Raw genomic sequence first — 27,309 nt, 5'->3', positions numbered from 1 at the left:
AAAAAAAAAAAAAAATAGAAAATTATCAACCAAGAATAATTATATAACGTTCTCGAATAGTTACGTAACGCTTATTAAGTGGCTCGATTCCATTATATCGGAATTAAACGGAAACCTATGATAAAAAATATTGTGTGTAAAAACAATTCTCGTTTATCTTCATAATTCTTCCATAATTAACCCGTTTCCAGATTTTTCTACATCAATCGATACATTTTCCTATATCAACCTTCACCGCGAATAGACTCAACCTCGCTGGGGTTGATCATTTGTCCCGTACGACGCTTGATACAGCCTTGAACTCCGAAGAAGGGGTTGGCGATGCGAAAATATCCTTCTCGCGGCGAAGGATAAGTCGCGAAAGGGGAGAACGCGCGTTAACGAGCGACTCACATGACGGTGTGTCGGATGTAAACTCGATTGGCTTGTCTGAATGAAACGAGGCAGCCCACGGGGGTAGACTTTCTGAAACCGTGGCTCGCTGGAACTACTACTCGGTGGAAGCAATCTGTTGCTTATGCTTCCCATTCACAAGTCTCGCGAGTTCCACGAGGACGGGAGAGGAATAAATATCATCGACGTATAAATGACACGGGGGATCCTTTACAACAGGTCATTAGTTGACTATTGTGTTTGCTTCGAATCGAGCCGGAATATTTCCCGGTTTTACAATCGACCGACTCGAGATTGCAACCAGTTGCGTTAAACAAAAGCGATTCTCTCTCTCTCTCTCTCATACGCGTTAGTAAAGTTAATAAGGTTGGATCTGTTCTTTACCGATGATTCGACCAATTGTTTTCCCAGTTTATCCCCTTTTGTCTGCTAGATGTCTGTTTACACGAAATCGGATAAAACCCTTTGACGAGTGGAACAATCGATGCTCGACGTGTGAGTAATTAAACTGTACGCGAGAGCGATTTTTTATTTTTTTCAATTTTTCGCATCGAACACGATATACAATATCTTTATTTTCGAATTATTTTCGATCGTTCATCGTATCAAATTTTCTTCAATCAATATGGGAATGTATTTATTAAATTATGAATTGAATGTATTTGGACCAAATTAATTAGTACGTAAATTAATTCTACAATAAATACAATCACGCATAAGTACCTTTGTAACGATTGTTTTGTAATTATTAAAGAGGGAGGAGAGAGGGATTAATACGCGCGATTTATCGAAATTGATCGAGTTTAACACAAAGGAAGGGAGATATTCGATTTTTAAATCTTCTTATAAAATTCAGAGGAATTTTCATAGATTAGCGATGGATCTGATGATCCCCGGTGGCTGCGGATCCATAAAATTTATAGGCGCAACACTTTCGACATGCCTGCGGCAAACAAGATTTTATACCGATATAATAAACATCCTCAAATTACCAATTTCACAAAATAATATCACACGATGTATATAAACAATACTTTAAATCTTCGTAAAAATGAAAATGAATAAATAGAATCTATAATACGATACGATAAAAATCGTATAAAACGTCGTATAAACATAAGGATCAATATTTTATTAGACGATATTCTATTAACAAACCATTATATCCATTATTAGGTTTACCCTTGCGAGCGCGCAAATGCGAGATCGGAAGCGAAATATTCGAAATTCCATTTCTGCGGGTACCCCCGATTCATTACCTCGAATTTCCTTGGTCGATCCTATATTATCCCCTTTGGCATCTCGAATGACGTCCCACCCTGTTTCTCCAGCTGTGCGCATCGATCGAATCGGATAATTATATCGGTGCGGTTACCGGCTGCGGTTCCAACGACGATTACACGAGTAAGAATTTCCATGTCGTGGCTCCAGTACAACCAATAGTTGTACTCGCTCGATTAGCCATAAAATCGCGTCGAAGGGCGGTAATCCTTCGAATAAACGCACGTGCGCGAAGTTAACGTTACCGTTTATCTGAATCGAATCGATCGATTTTCCTGTGTTAATTGGCGCGACATGCACGTGGATCGTATCCGTTTCGCGCATTGTCTGTCCCATTCATTCGTGATTTAATTGGGATGCACATCTCCATTCGTGGAGATGGAGTTTTTGAAGTATGGACAACGGTGTAACGTCGAAAGGGCATAGTTTACGGATGAAAATAAAAAAGGAAGGGTGACATCGATATTTTGCTGCAAAGTTGTAACTAACGATAGATAATTTTATTATGACTTAAATTAAGATACGATCAATATGTTATTTATTTATACTATGTCCTATTTACTTCATGGTTTAAAGTTTTTTATCATGTTTTTGATTAAACACGTGAGTTTTAGATCGATTCTCGAAGGATTGCCCCGTTGTTCTCCACGATTAAAATTCATTCGCATACTCGATGAAAAAAGGGCGACGAGTCAGAATTTATTTTCAACGATTTTTCGATATTCGCGATGATCGAGAATATATGAATTTTCATCAAACGAATATATTTTAATCACCAAAGAGAAAGAAGAGAAAGAATTAATTTAAAATTCAACTCAAATTAAAAGCGTCACGTTATTAATTTCCGATAGATTCAAACTAAAAAAATAGAGAAACGAGATAAATCAAATTTTTATTTTTTCCCCGTTAATTCTTTTCACGTACGCGTCACCAGCCAGTTTTCACGAATAATAATCACGGAGAAATTGGTTGTTCAACTGTGCGACCGATAAATTATCCTCGCGATAATTACATTTACTTTTGACCAGCATCGCTTCGTTAATCGCAACTAAAAAATTAGGATTGGCGCTGAATTATCGCGTGGCCGGTGGATATCATTCTCTCTCTCTCTCTCTCTCTCTCTCTCTCTCTCTCTCTCTCTCTCTCTCTCTTTCCTTCGGTTCCCTATTTTCAAAGAGAAATCAACTCCGGTTTTAACATGGTTTGACGCGTAAAAAAAAACGGGGACAAAGGTGTTGGCCGGGAAACGAAGGCCGTAGGGAGCGGAGCGTGCATGAATCTAGAGAGGAAGAGAACGGTGAACGGCGGGTTGACGCGTATTGTCGTAGAAGTAATTGTGTTTCGGTTTGCTGGATCCGTCTGGTTCGATGGTTCGAATCAGACTGAATGTTCGTTCGGTTTGATCAATAAAAGTAACGCGCAAGCGTGCTCGTCGGCTGGCACGTGAAAGCCTGCGAGTCCTTGCCCCTGCATCTGTGTCCGATCAGGGAACGAATAGATGATAAAGAAGAAGAGGGTGGATCACGGTGGCAAGGGATGATGCACAGTGGTGGATGATGTACAGCGGTGGATGATGGTCGGGACTGAAAGAAAAAGGGATCTTTGACGCTGCAAGAAAAAGGTTGCTTGATTTCTTTGACGTTGTCTTATCAATGTCGGTGTCTCTTGTGCCTTTTCCATTTTCCACCCTCTTCTGTTTCTTTATTATCCATTTTTTTTTTTACTTTATCTCGCTGCAACTGAGAAACGTGGTTCGTTTTATCGCCGAAAAGACATTTTGTTTATATTTTCGCTTTATTTTTTTTCTATTTTTCCCTCTTTTCTCGTTTTTTCGCGAGCAACTAACGAGACGAGTATCGTGATATTACAGTTAATAATATCGCGGCGAGTTTTCAGTTTTAATTTTTCAATAGGAATTCAATTTTATTTCTCGTTCTCGCGTGAGAAAATCACAACAATATATTTTCATTTTTTTTTCCCATTAAGAAAAGAAGATTGTTGCGTGATTGTTATGTATTTTTATTTCAACGATCCGTAAAGCTTTCCCTTCATTGTTCAAGTCGCGAAAATTCGAGGCTAAAAAATATTCGAGACCTCCTGGTGACCTTCTAGAAGTTCATTTATCATTCAGAATACTTCCTACCTAAGTTTCGCTCGTTTATTTTCCCTTAATTTAACTCTGTTTCTCTTTGTTTCTTTCCTCTCGGTACTTTATTCCAAAAATGTTAATAAAATTATCTACCAGCGGCATGCTCATCTGTTACAAGATTTCTGACTGAAATTAAATGTCGCTGAACTTTCGTTCCATACCAAACTGCAACGGTTTATTTAGAATATCAAATCTGTTTGCAAGATTGCAATTTCGCTTCTCTCCAGTCGTTTGGATTTTACATTATCCTATTTCCCCTTCCTCGTGATTCTTATAAATACTCTCAACTACGAATTATTAAAACTGTACATTCATCATTACGGAAGAGAAACATTCATCGAACAATCAAAAAGGAGAAAATTCCATAAAAATTGCGCGCAAAATAAATAAAATAAATAAAAGTTCTCGCGCGAAATAAATTACCTAAAAAAAAAAAAGAAAAACCAAAAAAAAATAATCAACCAAAAGTAAAAAAAACCCTTCAAATTGATATTACAAGTTAAATAATAAATTAAAATATTGACCACAGTGTGGCGGCACTTTAATAAACTTCGGTTAAAATTGAGCATACACGATTGCCAGCCGCGATAAAGTCACTCGATGTAGATAATCCCTTAATTATTTTCGTCAGCTTGGCTCGAAATTAATTAACCGGCCGGTCGATACGGTTTATAGTCGAATTACCGGTTAATAAAATTTATAATATCCAAGGAATCCATCTGCAACGGATGGACGCGCGAATTCGCACAACGAGCGAGTAATTTATTTTGCAGCGGTTCGGTAACGGGTTTCATAGCGGGTGTATCCATTCACGCGTGATACGATCGACGTTGATAAAAGGATTGTTGATCGCGATAGGGGGCGGTTGACGCGTCACGATGACAATCGACACAATGGAAACAACGAAACAACGCACGATCATCCATCTTTTCACGCGTTTCCACGTGCAAACGTATTTTCCGCCGACACGAGTTCCAGCTCCTCTTCGACTTCGCTCGCTCGATCGGGCGGCTCGATGTCGATCGTTATTTGCCTCGATGGATGTTGACTCTTTCTGTAATTTCGCGCTCTGTTCAACCGTCGAGATATTGAAAGGAAGAGGGTGCCCCCTTTCGATCACGGAGACAAATTCCAAAGAGATCCGCGGAATATCCAACTTTTATTAAAAAAAAATCTCACCCCCTTGTCTCCCATCTCGAAAGTATATATTGCGATCTGACTTCGGGGACGGGTTGCAATGGCAATTAGGGGATTAGGGTAGGAAAAAGAATGACATTGCATGAGAATGAAAATTGAATAGAAAGTTGTGCGATTGAATGCTGCGGGCGTTTGGAGAGATTGTTTTTCACTCATCATGATGCGTGATGGGATTGATTTGATAAGATTGTGATTAATAGGATGGATAAATTTTGAGCAGCTTTGGAGCGTGTGAATTGATTTGACGAATAAGTTCTTCTTTGCTCTATTTATTCGTCATTCTGTCTATTGCGTTTAGTCGTTGAATCAATTATGAATAAGCGTTTCATTGACACAAATGTGGACTATAATATTTGAATACTCTTAATCGATATTCGTATATTTATCAAAGTTTTATCAAATTTATCTTTTCCCCAACGCGATATCGTTAATATTAACAATTCAACAAATATTTGCAGTATCAAAGTTCGGTTAAATAATCGTCCTCCCCCAAAGTGTCGTTGTAATTAATATTACAATAGATAGAATATTGTTTCTTGCAATTATTGATTATTTGTCTCGTGTATAATCGGTTAATAATCATAAATAATATCTTTAACCTGTTTAAATCAGGTACAGGATAAATAATAATCGGTTAAATCGTGCTTAGAAAGGGAGGAAGGTCGAATTCAGTTTTGAATCAAATGAACCGCGTCGAATCGATTCGATGAACGGAAGTGGATGCTCGGTTTACCTCGCGAAGCACGTGGATCGCGTGCAAATGGATGCCACCCCAAAATGAATAATAAACGTATCTACTACGCTCCCATTATTGCAAAGATTTGCGACGAGATCGTTCAACGTAGAAACGTTTTCAATGTTCGTGCTAAGGATCGGACAAAGTGCTCCGTTGGAATGAGCAAACCTCGTGACTTCGTTTGATCGATTTTCACGCCGGTATCCCATTTAGATGTGCTTCGACGTTTCGCTTAAAATTCTCTCCCTTTTATCCATTCGCGCTTAGAACCGGTTCTTGAACAATATTGAACAGAACAGAAAATCGTCTCGCTGCGTATTTGCACGTTATATAAAAGTGAATCCTTTGTCCAACAATGCAAAGGTGATTTTTCATTTCAAAATCCTTTTTCTTTTTCTTTCTCTCCTTTTTATCGGTACGATTAATGACGTCCTTCGAGACGAATTTGATTTCTGAGACAATGATCGATGAAATATCGATGGCTTGCCGCGCAAATGTTCGATCGAAAAGTCGCTCAATAAATTTCTTAACCTAACATCTATATCCACTTTATAAATCGATTTGAACTTTTCTTCAAAAGTGTACATTTGCTCGGTCGAGGCATCGAGTATGAGACACCGAAGAGAAGTGGAGTTTTTCTTAACGAGCAATCCCTCTTATATTTTCCATCCGGAGTGAATTCAGAGAGAAGTAAGATTAATTAAGATGATTAAGGTAAATGCGAATCGATGAAACGTACAAGTTGAAGTAATTTCGCGAGACGGAACTGGATTGCAATTTCTATGCCGACCGTGATAAAAATGAACGTTATCTCCGCGAATTATTCCCTGTCACGATTAAAATCCACCCCGATATTTTCCATGGATCTGATTTAGAAAGGGGGGAGGGAAAAAAAAAAGAAAGAAAGAGAAAAGGAAAACGGAGAAAAAAACTCGGTGGGCGAAATAAATTTTTTAATCCCTCAAGTCGTGATGCTAAGCTTCAGCTTGCTTCTCCACCAGCGCGCATTGTCCCTCGTGTAAATTACTTTCTTCGTTTCCATAGCGTGTTCTAATGCCTTCGGGGGTATATAAATAAAGAAGTGTCCGAGTGAAATTGACGTGAAATGTATTTTTGACATGCTCCCCTTATTATCATACTGCTCCCCAAACCAAGTATATTCCAACCAAGAGCTATACATTTTTTGTTTCATATAATATCTTTTTGAACATGTTTTTTTTTTTGGCGGATTTGATATTCTGTTTGGAACAAAGAATAGAATTAAAATTACGAGATATCGGAAGCGTGCTTCGTTACATTTATTTCATAGGCAACTCGAGAAAAATAATTATATCTCGTAATAGAGTTATATAACTGCGTTTGTTTGAATCGATACTAAACCATTTCGATAATACATTTATTCAAATACAAAATATTAAATAAAATTCGATAACCAAATAATTTAAATAAGTCATTGTTCGAATAATTCGTTTATTTTGTTTCCCCGAACGCAATTCGATGCAATCCATTATCTCGAAACAATCTGTCAATTTCACACAACACGTGCACACATTGCGTAACACAGACCAAGATAAGCGTTGCTTCTACGATTTCAGGTTAATGCTCGTTACAAATTAATGATGCACTGCGTGACGTGATTAGCCACCCCTATCTACATTATGCCACCTGTTTAATTATTTGAATGTCGGTTAATGTGACGTGACCCCAAGAGGTGAGGTTCTTCAGCAAGTTTACAATGCTCGGTATATTTTAGTCACACAATCAAGAAAATTAATTCATTTGCCTTGGTGATGAGCCAACCATGATGAACCGCGCTCAACTTCTTTTCCCTCGATTTACGCTACTGGGGCAAATACATATATTTAAATAAACGACTCGTAGTTATTTCATGGTAAATGCTCACATTTAACTGAATGGTCGATAAAAGAAAAGGCTCGAGTCTTTCCTTAACCGAGTTCGCTTCACGAAAAACAAAATACCGCGTTTTATTAGGCTAGAACATTTAATATGATCGTTATTTTATTATTATTTGCGAATTGTCCGTTAAAATTTTTACCATCGATTAAAACTATCGATAGTTAAAATCTTTTCGTTTTGTTAAATGAGATTTAAAAACGGGGATTTAGAGCGGATTTTACGATGCATCAGGGACAAATGTAAAGGCGTGGATTCTCAGTTGTCAACATATGGGTCAACAGGTATCGAGGCGAGTGCTGTGGCCTCGAAAAGGAAACATTTTTTCATCTAATGAAAAAAAGATGACTTTAAAAATTTACTTTAAAAAAGCCGGATGTGTCGGATGTCATCAGCTTGATGAGAAGAGAAAAGAATTTCAATCGAATTTCATCGTAAATAATAAAAATAACAATGATAAAGTCGCGTATTGATACACGCCTTATTGTATTTCCAACCTTATTTCACGGAATTTAAAAGAAAAAAAAGAGAAATCTCATTTCGATTGGACGAAATGCCCTCATAAAAATAACATTACGGTGAATATTTCTGTTGGAATTTTTCCAACGTGTTATTCAACGTGCTTTCTTACCTCGTCGCCTCGTCGAAGTGCTGAAAAACTGCAATTCCCTTTGAAAACTGGCGGAGGAAAGTGTCGTCGGCATCGTCTCGTTTCGAGACGAAACTTTTAACCTTCGATGTGCTTTGTGCTCGTCGACTTTTAAACGTTGCGAAACCACGTGTTAAATTCGCGAGAGTCGCCCATCCAGCGCGGGAATCCTTGAAACGTGTGCGGAGAACCGACCAACCTTGCGTTATTCGCGTCCTCGTTGTTGCTCGTTGCGCATGAAAGAAAAAAAAAAGGGGGGAAAAGTATGAAAGAGAAAGGGACTAAACGTATAGGGAGGAAGGGGAAAGGGAGAAAGGAGACAAAAGCGAGAAAAAGATAATGCACGGGCTCGCTGGCAGGGGTGGTTTTTATGTAGCTGTGGCTGTGGATGATTTACGATTTTTACGCGTAACCCGTTCCGCCCGCCCAACGTTGCATGACAGAAACGTATAAAAAAAAAAAAAAAAAAAAAAAAAAAAAAAAAAAAAAAAAAAACGAAACAACGCGCTGCTTTAAGGGCCGTTAAGAAGTTGTTCACGGCGACCTACATTATTTGATACGAGGGGGATCGTAAATGCCTTGCTTTTACGGAATCGTCACGTATATCCTTCTTTTCGCCCGCAACGTGAAGTGGTTCGTGATGAAGTCAAGTATGGCCATAAATCGTACCCGTAAAAAATTTCATATTCTTCGGATTTCTCTTTTTTTTTTTTTTTACGCATACGTTAACTTAACTTCGAAACGGCGATGATGAAATTGAAATTTAGAGAGAATCCAGAATCGAGAAACAGATACGGATATAATAATAACGAGGAGGAAGCGAAAGAGGGATGAAATCGAAATCGAAATCGAAATCGAAATGTTGGTTCTCATTCAAATAAGACACGGTCGATCGGGTTGCGATGACTGGAATTTCTGTTTCCACGGTTCGATGCACTTGCTCTTTTTCGATATTATTTACGCGAAAGCGGATTCAATTGGACGGAATGCCAGTCTTTAAATTAAAAGCACGGATCGCGCTTGGTCGCGGAAAGGGCGGTGTTTTTTGAATTCTAGTTTGCGAGAGGGAACTAGTAAATGCTACTAGTTAAAGGGGGAAAAAGCGTTATTGAAGTGGATTGCATGTTTGGGGATACGGATTGAGACGGAACGTTACAGGTGTTCGACGAATAATGATAGCTTCGAATTTCATTATCGAGAGTAATTTAGGATCCATGCTCTTGCGAGAAGAAAGAAGCGTCTCTTTCGCGTGTCGAGAAACGCTTCAACTTTAGAGGGGCTATTTAAAAAAAAACATTTTATCTTTCATTAATCAATCGTGCTCTAAATAGATTCTCTCGAACGAAGATTATATTTAATTACAGTATTTTCGTTTCACGTTTAGATCAAAGTAATGAAATTTGTTATTAAATGTTATATTGCTACATTGAATTTAGTGGAGAAACGTGAAATGAAAATCTGTTACATCAAAGATAAGTATCTTCGTAATACGTACAATCTTGTAATAAATATTGTGGAGCTAATTCCTCATACTGAAACTTGTTATATTAAACACGAAGCTTTCGCGTGATATATTTTCTTAACGATAAATGTAAAATTTCTTCACGATATTTTTTTTCTTTTTCTTAGTACATATTATTCTATTCGTCAAATTCGTATATTTTTTTTATATATTTAAAGAAATATTTTCTCTAATGATATAATTGCTTAAATATTCCAAGTTTATATTATTTCATTCTACATCTTCCAATTTTCACATAACACGTATAATATTTCCTCAATGGCAGTGTCGCTTAAATTCTACTCATCATCATCCCGGAACGAATACTTATTTCGTTTCTTTTCTTCCGGTCGAAGGGCTTGTATCCGATCCAAGTGTTTTAAAACCCAAAAAAGGACGAATAAATCGCGCAATTCGAATGCAAAATTAAATCACGCTAATTCGAGTCTGTTTCACAGATACGATGATGGATTACTCCCCCATTCTTCATTTCCGATAATGCGTCATAATTCCTTCGACGTGACGTGCACGAATCCTCCCCCCCTCGTGCGAGTCAATTTCCCGTGAAACGTGAAATACACGGCGAAAATATCCGAAAATACCCGAGGTAATCCGTATAAGAATCCGAACCGCGGATGTGACGGTTCGGTGGGGGGGAGATTGAATGCACATCGATTTCCTATCAACGGAGATCGAGTGGATCCACGTAGAAATATCAGAAATATCGTGCCATCATCTCTGAACATCCCAGGCGAAGGGATGTAATCTCGTAATGGGGCCATCCCAGTTTCATCGAGTATCCCTTTCGTTCATCGGCCGATCCGATGTTCGTTTGTCGGCCCTCGTTCGTATCTCGCTCTGCTTAATATTATTCTCCAACCTCCGTTCGATCATCTTTTGGCAATCGTCGCCACCGCTCGAAGGATCGGCCAGTCCGAGGGCCAATTTATTTCTCGATCGAGCGACCAGCCATGGGTTATTTTCCACGGAGGATTTTCTTCCATCACGGATCCGACCGCTTTCGTTTCTTCTGCGCACACCTCTCTACGGGAGCTCGGCTATTATTTATCAATCTATCGGTATACACGGTATATACTTACATGCATCTGTTGCAGACGAGACGAGGGGATCGATCTTTCTTCTCTCTTTTCAATCTTGTCGTGCCCCGTTTCGTTCGTTTCATTCTAGAACCGGCTCTTCTATAAATCACCGGATCTCGTTAACTCTCGTCCTCTTCTTTCGTGGCTCGTTTGCAGACGTCGATATTGCGAAGTCGAGTTTGCTAGGGAGAGACTGGTTTTTTTTTTCTTTTTTTTTTTTTTTCTTTTTTTTTTTTTTATGTATCGTCTCCCTTGGTCGAGTATCCGTGTCGAGTAAGTAGGTATGCCTTCTTTTGAAACACGAGGGATGGTAATTTGCATAACACCGCTCATGTAAGAAACTGATTGTGAACCGGGGAAGAGTTGAAAGACTCGCCGACGCAAAGTCTGAAACTTTGAAGTTTCACATTGCGCCCACATTGTTATCGCTTGAAAGTTTTAGCTTTAAGGGAAGATGAGATGTTAATCAGATGGGATTTTACTGTTAATTTGAAACCGTTCCACGATCATAGATTTTTCTTGTTCGTTATTTAATACGCTTAAACTTGTGTTTGCATTCGTAATCAATTTATCGTGACTCGAAATTTAATTCCAAGTTATATTTTTTAGAAAATATAGAGAAATCTTCATCTTCAACAAAACAAATTCACTTGTTTTCCGAGGAGTAAATTAATAGTTATGCGTTTAATATTATTTATCTTAATATTTTTTGATATTTAATTAAATTCCTCTTTTTTCCTCGTTTTTTTTTTTTTTTAAATCAGATTAAATGTCGTACAAAGCCGTACAAAGTTGTATCTGTAATGAAAAAAAGTAAGAAAAACTCAAGCGCAAGTTCTTTGAGAATGCTAATAATATGTTTGATGTATGAGATTGAATTAATAGTAAAGTACCATATTCTCGGATTATTAGAAGCGTTTTTAGACTTCATCGATTGTGAATGCGTAGAAAAAGGAAATATTTTACATCGAATTTCTCTCGCTTCTCATTTTTCTAGTTTCATTCAATCCTCTGTATTGCATAACGACCGAGCAATGAGTTTCATATTACCTCGGAAAGAAACACGCAAAAATAAATATCCAACCGAATATAAAAATCATTATATTTCATGTTAGATAGAAGGAGAATTTATCACTATTTTTACATGAACGATGAAATTTCTGGTTCGTGAATGGATTCGTGGAAAAGAGATATCATGCTTGTCGTTTAATAAATATAATATATATTATAATCCTTTCACTTTATTCACTTTTAATTTGCCAGCCTTTAATTATCGTCCCACGTTCCCTTTCTTCCCATTCAGTTGACATTTTTGAATGCAAATTGGCACTGTAACGTGGACATTGTCCAGGAATAGATTAATAATGAATTATGCAGAAATTTAATCATTTCTCTCGCAATGGTACAAAAGTGAATTTTATTGCTCGGAAAGCACTCTGGAAAGTGCACAGACGATACCGCGAGTCCTTAAAAGGATGAATCTTCCTCCTTTGTACTCGTTTTAATGCTTTCCAACCGATTTCGCTAAGCAGTATCATTTATTGTCGATCCTCGATGTATCTTATTTTATTGTCCCGCTTTAATTTTCTGCTTGCAAATTATTAATAATCGAATATGTGTACGTCTATATACATAGTCACGTAATTATCATGCACGATAAAATTTATTATTCGCGCACGCGAAATTTGTAATATTTCGGGTAAATTATATCGCAGGATAATTTGAAGGAATTTAATTTAACTAACTTAATTTACTTATACGTATACAATCGATATCTATAGCCTGCTATAGTTTGCATTACAAAGATAATTTCCAATTTCCATTAAACTTCAATTATTTTATCGATCGCTAATTTTCGTATCTGCACTGAAGCAAGTTGATTCTGTTATTCAAACACGTTTCAACAATAAATGAAATTAATCTGTTTGACGGATAAAAGTTGTGGAAAATGAATTTTATCGTTCGCACATATTTTTACAAGTTTTCCAATCTGTCTCACTTATCTCTATAATTATCTATAAATTATCTCTCGTTAATTATCTTATCGTTCTCTTATCGCCTCTTCCTCGATATATTTCACAACGAATTTTATTTCTATCCGTTCAATCTCGGAAGCTATCCCTCTCATATCATATCATCCTTTTATGTCTCGTTTTATCGCGATTTGATATTTGATATTTCATCGAGCGCTTATTATTATCTTTTCACGCTATCGCGCGATTTTTCTTCTGTTTATTCATTAAGGATCCTCCTCCTCCTCCTCTTCCTTCTACAAGCGACTCGATATCTCCGGTTTAATCCGGAACAATGGAAATCGGTCACGATAACGAGCCACTAATGAATTTTCAATATTAAAGTGAAATTTCCTGGATTCGAGATGTGGCGCGGCCGACGGATAAATGATACAGAATCCAGACGAATTTCTACCGGTCACGTAGGACCCACGCGACGTCCATATTTGGACAGCTCGGTTAGACGATTCGACAAATTCCTTGGGATTTATGGAACTCGATCCTGTGCAATCAGACGATTATGGACATTCGAGAGATTGCACGCAAAACGGAAGACGTATCGTGAATATTTTTCGACGTATTTCGTATTTTTGGATAATTCTTAGATGAAACGACGAGATTAATATTAGTAGATCTTCTTTTTTTTTTTTTTGAATTTTACTGGAATGTTGTTATTGAGAGTTAAATTTTTCTTTAATTCCAAAGTTATTTGGAGATATTTAAAATCTCGTTCGAATTAAGCGAATTAAATTTGAGAATTTGTCGAGTACACGTGACTTTATTTGATAATTCTTGATCGACTGTAAACTGCGAGTGATTGCAATTATGTAAGACGAACAATAGCGATAAGAGCGGAAAATTGTTAATGATAGCGCGGTATAATGTCCTTGGAAGAAAGGGAATGAGATAGTGGTTAATGATAAGTCGATAGATCTAAATTTGTGTAACTTGTGAAAGATAAGGCAAAGGTCAGTCAGCTGAAATCATTTGATTGAAGAATACGAATAGGTCAAGGTTAGCTTGCAAGAACAGATTATATTAATTTAAGAAGAAATTTTATGATTTATCGACTCTCTTATTGCCTCGACAAAAGAAAAAAAATATCTAAATCTATATCTAAGTCGTACAAACATCCTCTCTCAAGTACACGACTATCGTACGAATTCGATAGTTTTGAAACTGGCCTGTGTTTTTTTTTTTATTGCTACAATTTCTTTTTAGAACTCTCTTATATCGTTCCATTTTATATTACTAAAACTTCTCCTTTTATAACCTTCTTTTACTGCTAGAATTTCTTGATATTTTGTTTTTATCGATAGAATATCCTTTTTAGTATCCATTTTTATTAGTAGAATTCCCTCTTCCCGGATATTCTATCTTTACTCGTAACAACCTCTTTTTCAATATCCTATATTTATTAATAAGATTTATTTTCTACTTCTTCGATTCTCCAATCTCCTTCGAAAAGTTTATTCCATCCTTCGTAGAATTATTTTTCTCCACTCTTGTGTAACCGTGGAGATGTTTCCAATTTCTCGTTGACGGTTTATTTCCCACCAGTGATTTACGACGACGTGTTGCGTGTGAAATTACATGGAACCGGAAGAGGGAAACGGCCGAAATAATCATTGGACACGATTTTGGGGAAAGGAGTAACTGTTGAGTCGACTGGCCGCAGTTCACGACAGTTGGTCGACCGGAAGATAGTTAAGGATGGTGTTGTTGGGTTGTTGGATTCGAAACACAGTTCTCTTCACTCGGGGAAATCGAAGGCGTAGGAATTAATTAGAACTCCTCGTGAAACAATGGTGAAACACCCACTCCTCTGTTCAAACTTCACCGATGTTTAACGATGTTTAATTTGGAATACCAACCGCTTGTCGATAGTCGGCTTCGAATTCGAGTCGATTTTAATGAGATAGATAAATAAGAATAATATTTCCTTATTGAATATTTGATATTGATAATTAATTAATACCATCTGATTTTTTAGAGTATACAGATAAGCGATATAGTAGTTCAATTATTAAATAAACTGTAAATCTCTCGCATTTGTACGAAATTTAAAATTCTTCCGTACGAATCCGCGATCGTAAATAATTTAATAAAAAAATTAAATTATCGAGCGAGTCAAATTTATGGAGAAAAAGATAGAAAGGATGCAAAACTTTGATCTCAATTTCTCGTTTCAATCGATGAGGACACGTTTGACAATTATTCCTTGATTCATCGTTTTAACATACCTGCGTCACGTGCAAGAGTACGATGCAAATTAGACGCACCTCTCCTTTTATTTGTCCATCCCCGTTCCGTGTTTACCGGTTGACTACGAAATTTCTCGGTACGTTTCGCGGACAGTGGTCCAATTTGGTATGTGGACAGCAAACTGGATTTGTCAGGGTGAAGTCACGTTGCAATAAATATATCTTCGTTGTTCACCTTGCCACGAGAGAAAGAGAGGAGAAGAGGGGAAGACGGAGAGGGAGGGAGAGAAGAAAGGGGACGAGAAACCTGGTTTTCGTGGCACGAAGCCTGGAGCAAGTGTTACGTGAAATAATGCAAAAGGCGGCTTTCTTTACATTTTACATGGGTGAACACGACCACCTGCAGGCATCCCTCTCGCGCATCGGCCGCGCTTCCGCCCAACAGAGGATAGGAGATGAATGGATGCGCGACAGAAGGTCTCAAAGCAGGGGCTCCCATTTTTACGGATCGATAGATTTGGAAACGAGTTAACGAGCGGCGCGATCGAGGTAGAGGCGAAAATCACTATCCGAGAATATCCTTGTGACAAAGGGTTTCGTGATTCATTAGTCAAGTGTAACGTGGATTTCTTCGTTTTTAATTTTCTTCGTTCGGGAATCCCTAATAGGAGTTGAAGGGGATTTTCGATAATTTTGATCACGCATTGCGGTTGATTCGCACTATAGTTTTACGAGTTATTATAGGAAATTATTGATTATGATTTCCACGATTTTCTTTAAAGGTGAATTTTCGCTTCGAAGTCTGCAGGAGAATTTCCTTCTCCTATTATTATGCTTGAAGATCCTTCGAAATTTGATGGTCGTCTATCGCAGCTGTGCATCGAGATATTTCAAGATATTTCTCCCACACAAATGACCAGAATTAGGTCACTCGAGTCCTTATCATTTCGTTTAATTTAATAATCGACTTTAATAAATTCCTCTCTCCAATTATCGCAGCCGAGAAAACACGTCCTTCCTTTTACGTTATTAATTATCATCCCGATAAACCGTTCCCCGATATCGAACGAATCAAACCACGGAAGCGAGCGTGCATCCATACATGTGATATATCGTTACACACGCCATTCCACGATACCCGTTGATTTCCACGTTTCGTTCATTATCTCTCACAACTCTGTTCTGAACAATATATATATATTGCTGCCTCCGTACTCGATATCCTTGAACTTTGGCGTTCCACGTCATTCGGGCAGGTTTAGCAAGGGTTAAACCATTTGTGCACGCCTCGTGCTAATTGCCGGAGCAAGGTGACGTGTTTTAAGGAACGTAAACGTACGGATTATCTGGGAACGCGCGGCATACTCGAGGACGACAGAGCCGGGAGGACGAGTTCCACGCATTCTTCGAGAGTTTCTTTACTCTTCCGATGGCTGTCCTCCATCCTCCATCGCGCGCCGATGCCAACGATTTCGTCGCTTCCGGCGTTCCTCGTCCTCCTTTTCCGCTATCCTCTCCCTCGGCCTCCATTATCATCCGTTTCCCAGAGAGAGAGAGAGAGAGAGAGAGAGAGAGAGAGAGAGAGAGACGAAAGCTTCGAGATGAACGCGTTCTCTCTTCTAGATTATCGCCGATACTCCCCTTGAAACTCGAGCTCACCCCCTCTTCCGCGTGACATCCTCGTTTTTTAATTCGACATCTCGTCGCGATTTCCTGTTTCTCTTCCCTTGAGTTTAATCGGCTCGGTTTCTCGAGGAAGGGGCCAGGTGGCATGCAATTAAGGGGCGGAAGTTTAAGCGTAATAGAAACGGTCCTGTTCTATTATTGTAATTAAAGTCTGGACGAGATATCTCGCGACGCAACGCCGTTCGTATCGTGTTTTCGAAGAGATGTCTCGCGTGTCTCTTCATTAACCTTCGCGCTATGTAATTAGATTGGAAAACCTTGAAAACTAATTTTAGAAGAGTTTCTTAAGCCTTTTACGGGTTTAACGTCATTCGACGTTCTTTAAAAGCTTTTCCCAATTTGGATATATTTTATTACGTACTCTCTATATACAAAATAATATAATAGTAAATTGAAAAAACGAATCGAGATAAAGTTAAATAATCTCGCTATAAATAAATGAAAACGTTTCATTTCATAGTTTCGTCGTGTGTTCAGGTATTTTCAATAAGTTAAAAACGTCGGTCGAAATACAAATAACGTTAGGATCCTTCTTTCGCAATATTTACTTAGCTTTTATTATTATTTTATTATTATTTATAGCTTTTATTATTTTTATTAGCTTCTGTAAACTTTCTTTTTCGTTTAATCGAATAAAAATATCGCGGGTGTACACCTTTTCCCTTTGCAACTATGTTATTTATAAGTCATTCTCGCGAGACTTGCTCGCCTTGTTTTTTTCGACACCTTTCCACTTTTTTCTTTCCGTTTTCTTTCACGTGCACGGGAACAATTTCCAATTTTAACGTCGATTTTCCCTGGATTTCCCTCACTCCTCGTAAACCCGTGAAAGGACTCGCCTTCGTCGGCCAGTTTTTCACCATTGTTGAAGTTTCGATTCAGGATAGGAGGGCAGAAATTTCATGGACGTCGTTGAGGGAACGTCAGCTTGAAGAACGATTTTAGCTGCGCTTCGTGCCGGGGCATAAAGCAGGCTCGAAAATATGCGTCGTAAACACTCGAGCGGCTCTTTGAAAGGATGCTGCGAGGGTTCTCGTCGTTGGATGGCTTCTTACCGTCCCTGAAGAAGGATCGAGGCTTAAAAGGTCTGCGGGTAACTGGTTATTATGGGTCTCGTAAAGGATCGTAATCTGTGCTGATTGCAATTCAAACTTTTTTAATTATTATCCCTTTTTCGAGATGGGCAACGGTCGATCTCGTCTTATTTCAAAAGATCTCGATATCGGGTCGTTCAATGGATTTAATTTAAACAATTACATCATTTTGATCGTTAATTGATATTTCTCTTAATAACGTTAATGTATTAAATTTAACGTTGACGGGAAAGATTATGTTTTATATATCAAGGATGAAGGGAATCGAATGACACAGGATATTGAGTGTACTTTGATATAGAACCGCAAGAGGTCAACCTCTTAACCAGAGAAGACGAATTAACTGGTCACCCAGTCTTGCTAATATCTTGTATATAATTAGTTGTTTGTCCACTGACCCACTTATATATTAATTCTGTTATATTATTAAGAATTTTTATTTATTTATTTTTTTCCTTTTTTTAATGAAATTTTATTACGAGCTTATAAAATGTATAAAATGTTTGCCTTCCTCCTTTTTTAAATTTATTATTATTTCTCTTATTAATATTATTATTACTCTAGTTACGGGAATATTGCACGCTTTCCTCTTATTACGCGCATAATTAAATAATAATAATGATAATTTATTTCGTTTACAATGTTCGTTTTATTATAAATTTATTGCACGAAATGTTATACACGAGACTATATAATACACGTGCAATTATAAAGATTATTGTTATATTTTCTATATAGAAAGAGAAAAAAATAATAATTACAACAGAGTACAAACAAACAATTTTATTTAATCAAGTGTAAATGAATCTAAAAATCAATTCTACGTAAATTGTAACATACTAGTAATCTATAAATAACTTACTCTAACAGCTGCATAAAAATTATCAGTTAGACGACATATGGCTGTCATATGTGACGATATACATTCGTACATTGGAACATTCACGCATCGATATTGTTGGGAAATCATGAGAACGAACAATGTACAATATACAGAACAGTCCCGTTCTTGAGGTAATTTCACAGAATTACAAACACTTTCGAGCAACAATTCCAATGGCATTGTGCAAAGATGTCTGATAAAAGGCATCGAACAATTATTCGCAGCTTTAGCAACTCGAAAACATTCTTGGCCGCGACGAAAGGATCGAACCGCTTATCGAGCATCTCGCTTCGGATATATCGTGCGTGTTCTACGTATTGGAAAAAATATATCTCACTCTTTGCCTCCCTCTATATCGCTTTTATTTATTTTTTTTCTTTTTTTTTCAAGAATGGAAACGATTCCGTTTCATTATCGATAAGAAATATAATCTTCTTTAAAGCCTTTGTCGAAGGTATTTTATATACGAATGCAGGAGATTTCGATCCTTTTGAGAGGGATAGACTCGTCGTTCGATTAAATAAATAAATAGAATTCTATTCGCATCGCGCGTCGTAAATATCTTGTATGAAAAGAAGATTGGAAAAAGTTTCTATTAAACGTTCGATAAATAAGTCAGCTTTGTTTTTCTTTCTTTTTTTTTTTTTTTTTTTATAAAATTGATTTTTCACTTAACTGCAAGAATAAAATTCAATTTTTCAATCCATTCGATTTTCCCACTGGTGCAGAAATTGAAAATTTAATATCTGCATAAATTGAGTCGAGTGTCAATTGGCGAGATGTACAATTTAATCGATCGAAGTGAGAAAATATAGAAAATGTTTTTTTTTTTTTTTTCTTCGGTATCTACAATACAAAAATGCCGCAGAAAAATAAACGAACGAAAACAAATTTTCGTAAAAAGTTTTTTCCATATTTTACGTACCTCGTTTATATACAGCTTTTTCCCCCCCAAAGTTTTCATTAACGTATGATTGCTCGTTCCATCGAACCGTTCAATTTTCATCGATCCTAATAACACTTAAAATCCTTTATCCCGACAGTTTTAGTTTTTAAAATCCAATTTCCCTTTGTACGGCGTGCGCACGATATATGGCTCGGCTTGATGGTTTCTGTCACAATACGCCCATCGAAACGATACCGCGTCACGTGAAAAGAGACTGGGTCATTATTCAAAAGGTTTCGAGGCTCTTTTCTTGTCGGTCATTTTTAAATTAGTCTTCCCTCAATGGATGCGCATATTTTAACGCAGAAATGCATTGGTCGAGGGAAAAACGAGGGCTGAAAATAGTCGGAGGGAAAATCGATGGAAAGTGGTATCGGGAAGAAATAAGGTATTCATGGCTTTATCGCGATCATTTAAATTAAAGTCTCGTATTACATATTACAACTCTTCCCTTACAACTCGCGATTTTTTTCGCCTCTATCCCCTTCCTCCTCCTTTTTCTTTTCGTTTGTGATAAGAGTTATCCATCGAGATAGAGATGTCGGCGGAAGAAGCGTGTATCGATTTCGTTCTTTCGGTCGTTAACGAGAACTTTTCGTCCGTTTTTTTTTTTCTTTTGTCATTAGCCAGAGCGGCGTTGAAATGACACTTTTTCTATGGTAAAAGAAAAGCTGCCCACGTAAATGAGAATCTCAAAATGAGCGAAAAAGAGAGGGAGGGAGGGAGGGAGGGGGAGGGAAAGAAAAAGAAGAAAAAGAGAAAGAAACTGAAAGCTTTCGATACCTTTTTATTCCCAGGCTTTTGCAATGTTGGTTTACTTTACTGTTGGTTGGATGATTAGGAGTAATGAGATAATGAATTGCAAATTTCAGAAAATCATGAATAATGTATCTCGATAAGGCGATTTTAGGAAACTGTGGTAGAATGGCCATCGGATAATGGCACTTTGAAACGATTCTAACGGAATCTAATTTCGATATTTATAGCGGCTACATCTGGTGTTCTAATGTAGATACGCGTGATAAGCCATGAATAATCGATCGATGTAATAACGACGCGTAAAAGCGATACAAATCATCATTTGTATTTTTTCTATGATTTGTTGACAAGTTTAAGAAAGAAAAATCGCATTTGCGTTTGTATAAAAAGTAATATATCCAATGTAAAAGTTCTGCAAGCGACAAAACTACTAAGAGAAAGTTAAGACAGCGTCACCGATTCGAAGAATTTTGAACACGCGAAGAAACGAGAGAAAGAAAAAAAAAGAAAAGAAACTCAACGTTGTTGAAGACGATTAAACGTGATAATGCTTTGAACATTATGGGGAACGACCATTCATCGAAGAGAATAACTCGAGTTTGTCAGCGTAGCTTTAATTCTGCGAGATTTCCAGCATACCGATGCACGTTGGATGCATGCATGCACGGAACAGTTGCAACAAAGTATTCTCGGATACATGCAATGGCCGGACACACTCGCATTCTCCCCCCCCTTTGCAAAATATTTCGGTTGGTTGTCGCGGCTATGCTCGTTATTTCACCCGTTTGTATGCGTCATGGGCACAACAACGAGACGAGAATCCTAAAGGCAAATGGTAACACGAAATTAGAGCGGATACGTTGGAAAAGCAGGAAAAATTTTTAACGAAAGGGATATTGAATAAGGTGGAAAATTAAACTTTAGACGCGAGGTGAGGGAAGGAAAACGAAGGATATTAGATTGATTTACGTGAAATTTTGTTTCAAAGTTTTAATTCGATAATACTATTATTAAATTTTCTCTCTTCGTTGAGAATTGCATTGATTAAAAAATTTTTTTATGATACTATATTTGATTCTTATTATAAGTCATGAATAGATCGTGCATTCTCAAATATATATTTTTCATTTAATATATAAATCAAATTCGTTTCAAAAATTACGTAAAAACCGTGTAATTAATCAATATAATTAAATCTGAACCGATCGATTAAAGATCTCAAAAGAATTTTTAATCTAATCTTCTTATATTCGATATTTTTTTCACAAATAAATACATCTATTATATAATTTACCTTAAACCGCGATTAGAAAGATTAAAAATTAGAAAAAATTTTGAATCGCTATAACTTCGAAGATAACGACTTTCGATCGACAAATGAGCGATCGTTAGAAGCGCGAATCCTTACCCTTTAAAACGCTTTTTGAATTATCTCGATATCACTTTCGATCCCCGAGATATCATCGTGTAAGAAAAAGATAATTTTTAATCGTCATCATCGTTCTTGCTTCTTACTCGGGCCTCTCGCTCGCACCTCGTCTCACTGACCTATCCCAAACTCCAGACACGCGACGGATTCCTAGAAAAACATAAGACGCGATTCTCGGAAGGACGTAGTACGCGTTTCCAGGAAAAAATGTAGGTCACTCGATTGCCCATTCATAATCTTTGCCTATGTCAAGCGTCATAAGATCTTTGAATCCTTATATCTCGACAATTGATCGAGATATCAGGATGAAAATAGATTTTTATGGTATGATTCTCTCTCTCTATTTTTTTAATATTTTTTTTAAGAAAATCGAAGTTTCGTTCGTGACTTTCTGCGAATATGTATTGATCTATTGTCGCGAGTGTAAGATTTAGCATATTCTTTATATATTAGTTGAATAATAAGAATATTATTATTCGTGATTTTCTTGTACGAATTTCATATGTTATATTCATAATTCTATCAATTGGTATTCACTTTGAAAATTCTAAGGAAATGAGAAATCATTTTATAATTTATCGTATTCTTTAATTTTACCTATTCCTCCACTTATTTCAACTCTTTGACTCCTAATTTATTTTTCTTGAATTTTTATTCTCTAGAGTATTATTATACTTTGTTCCATTAAATTGCTCCATTAAGACGCTCATTGTGTTCTAACCGCTTTTGTGAATATGTAATATATATAACTTCTTGTATGATATTCTGTAATTCCATACTCCACTGAATTTTGTCGCGTTGGATATTATTTAATGTGTAGTTTGTTTCTTCTATTAAAAAGATCTTTGAAAGATAATATCTTTCATTTGGTATCCGATTTCTGCATTATACAACTCGAGTCTCACTTCTGGTAATTCTTTTTTAGCTTAAAGACGTGATCCGTGAAAGGCTTTGATGAACACAGTTCTTCCTTCTTTAAATTCCTTCTGTAAATGATACAAACAACGGGGAATGAAAGGCAGGCCGACTTTGATCACAAACGTCTTTCTCTATCTGTGATATCAAGGTAGAGAGGTTGTAAATTGTTCTTCTCTTAAAGATTCTCTCATTTTGTCTTTGTGAATCATTAATGAAAACGGGATTCCAAGTTTTATATATCTAAGCTCGAATGCGAGAAACCTATGCTTATTAAAATTTTCATTTCCTTCACAAATTTAACGATCTATTTAGATTTTCTTTTATAATTAATTACTTCAAAAGGATTGCAAAATTAATATTCACGGAGAATACAATTTCGGAGATTACAACAGCTTTGCTTTTTCCTTTTTCGCACGTTCGATTCAGAATAGATAATGGTACATCGATGCTTCAAAAATTGCTCTCTCGCCAATTTTCGCCAACTAATTCTAGCATGATTCTGAATTTGTTGCCAAAGATGTTTTCTGTTAAACGAGCAAATATTTGCACGTGTAGCGAGATTCTTTAAAAAACATAAAAAAAAGAAAGCACCATCTCAATTACTCCGTTAAACAGCAACCATGCGAAACATCAAAGTGTCTCATTCATACATTTTTTTTTTTTTTTTTTTCCTTCTCCCCCCTACTTCAATTTTGCTGATCGACTTTGAAAAGCCTGATACACGTGTTCCTCTTTTATTTTTTTTATTTTTTCCTCTTCTTATATTTTTCTAAAAGAAATCATTCATCGCTTTCCACTTTCAATAATGCAAAAAGTAAAATATAACGCAGACGTTTTTTTCTGATGAATATTGCAAAAAAACACAATTAAAAGAACTCGATGAAAAACCGATACACGCCATATATGCATCAATTTCAGTTCTTGGTATTTTATTCGCTTGTTCATTTCACAATCTTCTAGTACAACAATGTCATGTATTTTATTGAATTCTACCATTTGATTGAATTTTTTGAATTTGTTTTCCTCACGAAGGCGTAAGCCTTTTTTAGTTAGACCACTTATTCGTTTTTCCATAATTCTGAAGGAAACACTATCTTTTGAAAATAACATTTTCGAAAGAGGAGAAAAAGATTGTATCTTAATATTGTTCCTCTACAATCTCGAATCGAGAGAAAATGTATTTTCGCGTTTTGCACAGATATGTGTCCCATTGGACTTTGAAAACTATTCTTGCGAAACACTATTGCGCTTGTGAATATATAAGTACACTAGTTTGCTATCGAGTTTGTGCATATTGTACGCGTTACGAACTGCTCGTATGTTCGTTTTAATTTTGCAACCACTATCGTTAAAGAATTGCTTCGAATTACTCTTTTAAATTTCTAAATGTGTTGTAACAAAACTTTATCATTTAGAATGTGAATCGTCATTTTATTCGAAATTTATTAATCGAATCTATTAAATTTTTTATAACTTGCTATCAATCGAAGATAAATCTGTTAATTGGATTCAATGACACATATAAAGAATTATATCTGAAGTATCTCTTGTTAATTATTTGTTTATCCAATGATCTAGGAAATATTTAAAGTTAAGATCCAGCTAGAGATTAATTTTTAATTTCACGTAGAAGAAAAATTTTTTAATCAAAAAAAACCACGAAAACTGCTATCTTTTTACCGAGATACGTAGGCTTGAAAAAGACCTACATAAGGTCACGAAAAAAAGCCTATTTTGAATATTAAGAAAATTCTATTTCGATAATTAGAATACTTGATTCAATGAATTTTCTTTTTGACGCACTCATGAATATTAAACATAATGGTTATTTCCTTCTAAAATTACTGGTTTAAGTTTTTTTTAAGTTTCATGCAACACTAAAAGGCAATTTATTTTAGAAAGGAAATTTCCTTTTTCGAATATTTACATTCCTGAAACTACGCATCCGGGATACATTTTTAAGCTTGAGAGAGTATCAACGCGTAAATCAGCCAAGAAACAGGAAAAAGTAGAACATTTCCTAGGAGGAAGAATATTTTTAAATTGTGGATGTAAAGATATCGATACTGCTCGCTATCTTGTTACGTAATATATGGTTTGCATCAATCATATCTTCGTTTCTGTTTTTATAATTCTGCGTATTTTAAATTCACTTTTTATCATATTACAATTCTGAGTATTGTATTTGCATTTCTATTATAAATCATGAATCTATTTCCTCATCAAAAAAAAAAAAAAAACAACAATCGCGCACCTTTTACCGTAATTTCGATATCAAACATATTAAAAATAGTTTATGATTCTCCTTTAATTAATTTTTTAATTTATAGAATGCGAAATGGAGTGTTGTCGATAGCGAGCTGAAACCACGAGTGGAATGGGATATATTTTGCATCGTATAACGAAATCTTCGCGTTAACTAATCTCGCTAAAGCTAAAGATTATGATTGAATAAAATACGCTTTGATTCGAGGTGGCGAATTCTCGGATCGAGTTTAACTTAAAATTGAACATATATAGTACGGGGTAAAAAGACCTGTTGGGTAATAATGTTTGAATAAAAATTATATTTTTCCAACGTAGAAATATAATTTGAAATTGAAAATCAATTGGTTGGAAATATAATTTTTTCTAAACACTTTATAGAATAATTCTTAACACACTAAATAAATTTCCAGTTACACAACAAGATACACTTTACACGAGATTAATGTACACGTTGCTCTCTAATGACTTTTGCGATAAGCTCGTTCATCTTGAATCATTTAATCAATTATATAGAAATTACAACTCTTATTAAAAAAATTCCTAATAACTAATAAAAGAAAAAAGAGAGAGAGAGAAAAATAAAAAAATATCAATGAAAAAAACGTTACATAACCAGCATTTACAGTCTGCAACTAGTTGCAAACTCTGGAATGCTGTTTGCATAAACGATCGTGCAATGTCTTCCAGTTTCGCATGGACGAAACGTAGACACAAACTTTCATCCTCTCTGTCCGCTATCGAGTCGAATCCAAGTTGAATCGGCGCAATCAAGTACCAAGCCAGACGATAAAGAGATGGCAACTTAAAAAGCATATCTCGGTTCAGACGCAAAAATTATACAAACGATAACCTCGAAACGTACGACTAACGCATACACAATCACACATTCATATTATCTTTCACAATTTTCGAAACAGTTCGACAGTCAACTTTAAACTATCTCTAAATAATCGAACGATATCGTTGCATCTCCTTCATCAATATTCATATCTAACTTCTCAAAATATTCAACAATTGAGGAATATCTCGATAATCCATACGATCCATCCGAATTTCACTTCCATCCCATTTTCCATTTTCACGACAGTCAATCCTTATTCATTCTCTCCTTTTTATCACAATTTCCAAAATATCCCGAGAATCAGATGCTGAAAGCATCCAACCAGCGTTTTCCCGAATCCGCGAACGGAAGGCCGGAAGCCAGGCATTTGGACGTATACACTACTCGCTTCTTCCACCGATTTTCGATCCCCATGATTTATCCCCAAACGGGAGCTTCGATTCTACCACCGAAGCTATATATTTCATCATTACTCGAGAGCCAATCCTCTCCCCTCCCCATAAATGCTCCCTTTACGTCGCTATCACGAATCCGCGAAACACATCCCCCTAAACGATTGATACTCCGTGGGGAGGCGAGTCCTAAGAATATTATTTGTCCTTGTCCCATCGACCACGGATAAATATCCCGGCTAAATTGGCGCCTGTCATCGAGTCACGGACGGATTTCCAAGAGGGTATCCAAGATCCGATATTCAAGAGGAATCGATCGAGAAGAAGAAAAAAGCGATTGAAAGCCTCGCTTCCTCGGTCCCTTCCTCTGCCCCTCTGTTCTCTGTCCAGTTTTTTAACGTATTCCGCAAGTGTTCCACTCCTCGAGTTACGGATCTTAATTGAAAATTCTAGCGCGAGAGGTGGCCCGCATGAATATCAACTCGTCCCGTCTTTGCCCGAATCCGAATCCGAACGTGATCCGATTACTATCCAACTGTTTTCCATGTTTTTCCGAAAACATTTCGGAAGCGTCTCCTCCTCTCCCCTTGGAGGATTTGATCGAGTCTCGTCGGATCGAGATTAGAAACCCGGCGTTTTCGAAGAGAAGGCGTCGGATCGATCGTTTCACTCGTCATACGTATTTAGGGTATCCTTTGTTCCGAGGGTGTATATCGGTAATCGTTGGTGGATGTTGATTGAAATTAACGATCTGAAGGACAAGGGAGAGGGAATCCACGGGAGAGGTCGGTGGATCGTCAGGGGGAGGGGGGAATAGGGTGGGCGAAGGAGAATGTGCGCTATGCGGGGAATGTGTTCGGTGTAGGTGTAGGAGTTCGATTGCCACAACCTCGACCCCCGTTGTCGAACGAGATGAGCGGTTTCGCGATCGATACGCGGCTCTTGCCCCGTGCGTCC

The 27,309-nt window shown here is 36.8% G+C and overlaps 1 long non-coding RNA gene across 1 annotated transcript in view; it reads left to right on the top strand.

Moving 5' to 3' along the window:
- The window catches only part of LOC122715928, a 90,816-nt gene that overhangs the window by 8,577 nt on the left and 54,930 nt on the right, over window positions 1–27,309 (top strand). The gene's annotated exons all lie outside the window — the stretch shown is intronic.

Source organism: Apis laboriosa, unplaced genomic scaffold (genome assembly GCF_014066325.1).
Source record: "Apis laboriosa isolate Shangri-la unplaced genomic scaffold, ASM1406632v1 scaffold40_cov151, whole genome shotgun sequence".
In the NCBI taxonomy this organism is placed as follows: Eukaryota; Metazoa; Arthropoda; class Insecta; order Hymenoptera; family Apidae; genus Apis; species Apis laboriosa.
The sequence above is the reverse complement of the archived record's forward strand: the minus strand, read 5'-3'. Positions and strand labels throughout refer to the sequence as shown.